Source organism: Vicia villosa, unplaced genomic scaffold (genome assembly GCF_029867415.1).
Source record: "Vicia villosa cultivar HV-30 ecotype Madison, WI unplaced genomic scaffold, Vvil1.0 ctg.003251F_1_1, whole genome shotgun sequence".
Lineage (NCBI taxonomy): Eukaryota > Viridiplantae > Streptophyta > Magnoliopsida > Fabales > Fabaceae > Vicia > Vicia villosa.
In genome coordinates this window covers 186820-193583 of record NW_026706150.1, presented here as the reverse complement: position 1 = coordinate 193583, position 6764 = coordinate 186820, and positions in this window count along the sequence as shown.

The window sequence follows — 6764 nt, the reverse complement described above, 5'->3', positions numbered from 1 at the left end:
CATGGGAGTCAGCTTACGCAACCTTGTTGTAGTATGCTTTCAAACAAACCTTGCCTCAATTAGGTCTTTTAAAGGTTGTAACGTGGCCTGGTTCACGGTTTAAGAAACAAAGGATATAAGGCTCAAAATTTGATTATTCCCACCCCATCTTCGTGATGATCTCCAGTCCTAAAACTCAGTTAACTCAACTTATGCATTCAGGTTCCAAGAGGCTTCTGGAATTGCACCTTTGTAATGATGATAGCTCACAAGCAAAGAGAACTTTTGAGATTGCAGTCACTTCTTCCTTTTGGTAGTCACAACATTGTGTTGTTCAGGGATTTATTGACTTCTCTTTTTTCATCTTTTCTTTATATATATCCCTAACTTTTGCCTGAACTGTTTATTTTTGAACTTACAGTCAGCGGGTGTCATACCCCAAATTTGTCCTGCCCTTTAACTTCTAACTGGCTTAGGCTTCGCATTCATGTACATACATCACTTAGGTCATAATCCATATCCATGCATTCATATCATAGGTGTTATTCAAGGGCTAGCAAGAAAAGCTCCATTGCAAAGAAATTTGATCAAAGAATGAGAAGACTGAGGTATAATCATGTGGCTCTATGTTCATTGAAGTCCTCCTGGATTGGGGTGCCTCTCTGCTTCAAATCAGGGCTTTGGTTAGAGGGTACAAGCTCGCAAATCATCTGGTTCTTTAGATCAGAGTTTCTTTGACCAAAGTCAACCAGTTGACTTTCTGGTCAACATTTAATCGGGAATGGTTCCTATGTGTGGAAAACTTCTCATGTCGACCGTGTGGAGGTGTTTGTTTGACTGGATGCGATCGGGAGAGGTTTAATCGAGAATTCCATCATTAATCGGAAAAATCAGAACAGTTGACTTTTGGGTCAAAATCAGAGGGATTGTTCAAATGTTGACTTTTGGTGGAAAATTAATCAAGAAAAGTCAAAGAATGGATAAAATCGGGAGTTCGACAAAAAGTTGCCAAAAATAGCAAAAGAGACAAAAATGGAAAGTTTCATACTTAGAAAAATTTTGAAGTTTTGAATCTTGATGGACAGTCCACTTCAGCACTGATTTACTCGTGGCAAATGACACTTTTTGAAGAAACTCCCAACATCAAAGTTGTTCCTCTCATGGAGGAGAACAACTTTGTAGTTGGACACATTTTCATTAGGAGCTTGTATGAAGAGTTAAAGTTGTTTGAAGTTACTGAAAATCTATTAGAACCAAGTCACAATCCAAGTCACAAGCCAGGTCATGCCCCGGCATTTCAGCAAACACATGGCATGCCAAATCTCAAGCTATTTTTAGAGCCCTACAAAGCGGCCATGGAAGCAAACTTGGTATCATTCTAATCCTTGCCATGTCTTCCTTCCAACAAGCCACGAATTGAGCCAATTGGACAAATATTGAATGAATGGCAAGCCCTCAAAGTCATGCCCTCACACTGACCAAGTCAAGCATCCGGCTGGGCAGAATTTCAGGTCACGCGCGTAACATTTCCACAAACACGTGGTAGGCTGTCTTGGGATCCAATTTTCTCCCTCCACAAGTATCCATTTTGAAAAAATTTGATCTTAAACCATTCTTTTCTATGCCCTCTATCCAATGGATTTAAGATCGTTGATTTTGAACGTGTGATGAGCAAACTATAAGGACTCAAAATCATACTCTTGCCAAGTTATGTTTTGGATAAGACACAGGCCAGGTCGGCGCCACGCGTGTGTAGGGCATTAGCAGTGAGGATCTCACGTATTCATGGCCGCTTTTCTTGCACTCCTAGGCTCCATCTCAAAGTTCTTTCAACACCAATATTACTCCATTCCATGCCCTCTCCACAATGGGGCTATCCTTGTGTCATTTGGCCAAGCATAAGAGAAGTTGTATGTTCACAAAGTCGCTAAGGCAACTTGCCCAATCTGCAACATGTTCCATCACCATCCATTTGCCATAATAGCCCATGCAAGGGCTGGAACATTAAAGCCACATGGAGACTATACCATATTTTCCAAAGCACTTGTCCCTTAAGCATTGCACTCCAAGGTCCCACATCGAGAAAATAAAAAACTATGCTGCAAGATGCATTCACAGGTCCCACATTCATGGAAACCTCACCACTCCCTTCACTCTTGCCCTATATAAACAACCACACACACACTATTCGTTCTCTCTTACAGTCACGATCCACAAAAAACTCACACACTCTCCCCTCTCTCACTCACATTTCACACTCTTTGCTCCCTCTCACTTTCATTCGTTCCCTCTCCACGTTTCCTCCACCTCCAGCCCACTCTCGTTGCCTCCACCTGAGTTTGTTACGACCTGTAACAAACTCCGGCCACCGTAACTGCCTCTCACCACCATTTCTTCAATCGTCACCCTCACCGGATGCCTCCATCAACCCTCTCCAACCATCATATCACGGTGTTGCACTAGTTCAAGTCATCATCATCATCTCCGCAAAGTCGAGTCTCAGAAGCAACAACTCTATCTCGCATCCAGAGTGAAAACTCTTCGTGGAGCTGAGTCCGTCTCACCAACAGCTTGAAGGAGACTGGTAGATTCTTCGCATCTGATACTCGCTTCAAGTAAGTCTCTAAGTCCTTCTTAGCATCGAAATAATCTGCATCAAGAGCATATGCCTATATTGAACTCATGAGATGATGCTCTGCTATATTCTCAAGATTTGTTTCCGTCCGTGTAGACATTGCTTGATTTGAGCTATCTTGATTATTGTTTTCTGATTTGCCTGGATCTGTTAGTATACTTGAGGCTCCACGAGCAAATGCGAATGTGTTAGTCTGTTTAGCGTTAATTTCGATGATGTTTATGAGATTGGAGTTCGAGAGATGTAGCTTGATTTACGTGGTGGAGTTAAAATCAGGAAGAATTAATATCAGATCTGGACTCAGTGCGGAAAGACGAGTGAAACGGTGGTGGTTTCGTAGATTTCTGAGAAAATGTATGCCTCTCCGCCACGAAGCCGCCGGAGAAGATGATCGGAAGCATCTCCGGCGCCGGCGTTTTGATTATGCCTCCGATGCTTACGTGTCTCACATGTACTGGTGGTTTCCTTTATTATTATTATGCTTTATCCATGTGCAAATGATTAGACCTCGTGATGGCGAATGCTGATTGGTCTTTTGTTATTTTTGTCCTTTAGTCACTTAGAGTATAGTGCACCAATTGATTTTGTTACTAACATCCTCACGTCACGCTGCAGACTTTGTTTTCACATGTTATAATAGAAATAAAAGAAATAAAGATGAGAAGGTGGTTTAATGCGTTGGGCCTCGCATACTACGGGCCTATAACAGTTCCGGATTGCACCTCTGTGTTGCTAGTGCACACATTATTTTCATGGACCGGGCCTGAGCGCCCCCTGCTACTGCCACCCCCCTTTTTAGCCCAGTCCTTGCTGTAGCTGTGTTTTAATTCATTTTGGAATGCTAATACACCCCCTGCTGTTAATAAGAAGAATAATAAAATTGATTTTCCTTTATTTCTTCCTTGCTTATTAATTGAATTTTTGCTTGAATAAAAATAACAAAAAACTCTTTCATCCGATTAGATATTTTAGAAATTTTATTCTCTTTTAATCAAATTTTAATTGGTATTTTTCTTGGATTTTTGATTGGTTAACAAACCATAAAAAGGAATAAATAGTTTTAGTTCCTTATTCAAAATAGTTTCCCACATGAATCAAAATTGCAATTGCTTGTGAATATTTTCATAAATAGTCTAAATTTTGTTCCTTTTTATTTTTGTGAATATTTTCCTATATTGTGAGTTGCTTGAATAGATTTTTAGAATTAGAATAACATAGAATAGAATTTAGGATTAGTTCCCTTGTGCATTCTTTTTCTTTTCAACTTTAATCCACCTAATAAAAATACTTGAATAAATTCCCCATAAAAAATACAAAGAAAACTCTTAAAAAATGACTAATAAATGCTTTGACTAATAAAAAGGGAATGGAAACTTGGACCTCCCCTGCTTTGGGGAATCGTTCGAGAGCTTGGATCTCCCTTGCTTTAGGGACCCATTCAGGCGTAAGTTCCCGAAGGTTAAAAACACACAAACCATAGAGTAACTCGAGTTTCCCTTGCTTTAGGGATTTCCTCGAAACGCTCAAACTCTCTCTTCTCTCTCCTTTCTTAAGGGCATTGTTATCTCCGCTCCATTGCATCCTAGGCTGTCCCTTATGCAAGAGCGCGAGCGTTAACTCCGCCCAACTAAAAAACACAAAAACAAACAGAAAATCTTTAGCCGAGCTACGGTAACTCTGATTCCTGAAAAGGATACGTAGGCAGCGGGGTAGGGCCCGTGCGAGTATAATTCTTTATTTTCCCTACATTTTGCATTCATTTAGACATAGACATAGTACACACCCTTTAGATAGAAACAAACATAGGTGGATACCATCGAGTACGATGGGCGCGAGGGGTGCTAATACCTTCCCCTTGCGTAACCGACTCCCGTACCTTGATTCTCTGGTCGCAAGACCCTGTTCCTTCCTTTGTTAGGTTTCCTGGTATTCCTTTCCCTTATGGGGTAAATATATTGGTGGCGACTCTGTTCATTTTTCGCGAGCGTGCGACAGCTGGCGACTCTGCTGGGGATGTTGCTAGACCTGTTGCTGGTCCATCCTTAGTGAGTCGATCCTAGCCTGCGTTTGTTTGTTTATTTACTGGGTGTTTACTGGTTTTATGTCTATATCTTGTATATATGTTTGCATGTTTATTTTCTGCTTGCATATCATGTTTATTTCTGTTTGCACATCACGCATATGGATATATTCTGTGTTCCTTGGGGTCTTCTGTTCTGTTTTGCAGGTTGGGTGGGATGTTTTGTGAGGTAAAAGGCCCACTACCCAGGCCAAGTGACACATAGGATTAGCGTGGATGCTCATGTTGACTCCCGTGGCCCTTGCTACGATCGAGTTCAGCATGGGGTACCACAACTGGGCGAGGTTCTTTCATGGAACACTGTGTCTGGCACCCTTGCTGCCACAAACACTTTGTACCCCATGGGAACTGTAGACCCTAGTGACCATTAGGGACCACCTGTCCGTGTCTAGAATTCATACCCGTGAGTTTGGGGTGGGACAGGATACTAGCCTTCATCATACCCTGATTTCCATTTTGCAATCTGAAGCCGGAATTTTGAACCTGCTACGTTCAGTATTACCCAGTTATTCAGAGTTACGAGGGACATTCAGTCTCTCGCTGTATCACACACATGACACATGACACATCATGCTATTGCATCCACCTCACTTCATTCGTGGAGAATCCTAAAGTCTATTTCTAAAAAAAAAAAAAAAGAAAAGATGTATATTCCTTTGCAAAAAAAAAAAGGGGAAAGAAGAAGAAAAAAGAAAAGAAAAAGAAAAGAAATAGTGAAAAGACTTTAGAATTCTCCCAATGAAATGCATTCCGCCATATCATTTAACATGCATGTTCATTTATTTTCAGGAACTTTTGGCTTTGTCTCCGACCAACACATGGCTGCACCAACGAAGACTGTTAGACGCAACCCCTCTTATTCTTTCCTGAATCCGAATCTGGATTCCATTGGGTGTTTAGCAAAGAAGATTACGCCAGATGAGACAACCAATTTCAGAAAGGAATATGGGTACATTTTGAGCCTTCTCAAGATGCCGTTCACCAAATACGAGCAAGAGGGAGTTCATACTTTACTTCAATTCTACAATCCTTCCCTCCGCTGCTTCACGTTCACCGATTACCTTTTGGTTCCTACACTGGAAGAGTATTCCTTGTTTCTTGGCATCCCTATAAAGAAGGAAATACCTTACCATAGCACTATGAAGGCTCCCGATTCCATTGAAATTGCTAAGGCTCTTTATTTGAGCAAGTCGGTCGTGGAAGCAAATCTCACCAAGAAGGGAGGAGGTTTTGGTTTTTGCACGGATTTTCTTGTCAAAAGGGGCTGTGAGGCTGCTGAAGCAAAGGAATGGGACACATTTAGGGCTATCTTGGCTCTAAGTATATATGGCATCGTGATGTTCTCAGACATTCCTAATTTTGTTGACATGAATGCAATTCATATATTCATCTTGCAGAATCCGGTTCCCACACTCTTGGGGGATGTTTATCACTCCATTCATCACAAGAATGGTCAGAAGGGAGGTAAGGGAGGTCTGGTTAGATTCTGTGCTCCGTTGTTATATCGATGGTTTAGGTCACATCTGCCTGAACGTGGGGCATTCGTTGATAATAGGCACACATCTAAATGGGCTGAAAGGATTATGGGGCTGAGGGCTAAAGATATTGTCTGGTACAATAGCGCTTTGGATGACAGAGAAGTTATTATGAGTTGCGGAAAGTTCAAAAACGTACCTCTCATGGGTCTTAGGGGTGGAATCAACTATAACCCCGTCTTGGCCAGAAGAACATTCGGATATGCTTTTATTAGCCCACCTGAGCAAGCAGAGATAGCTGAGAACATTTTCTATCATGTGGCCACGAACATTGGACAAATGGCAGAAGCCGTGCAAGCCTGGAAGAGTATTTGCTGGAGAGATAAGAAACATTTTGGTCAGCGAGATTGTGCTACTTATGAGGACTATACTAAATGGGTCGAATCTGTGGTTGCTGTTCGAGGGATGCCTTTCCCTCCCAAGGATCCTTTGTACCCCCCTGCTGGTAAACAACCCGACATTGTCTCCATGCCCTGTTATAATCAAACTGTGGAAGAGAATCGAAAATTGACTGAACAAATGGAAACAATGCAAG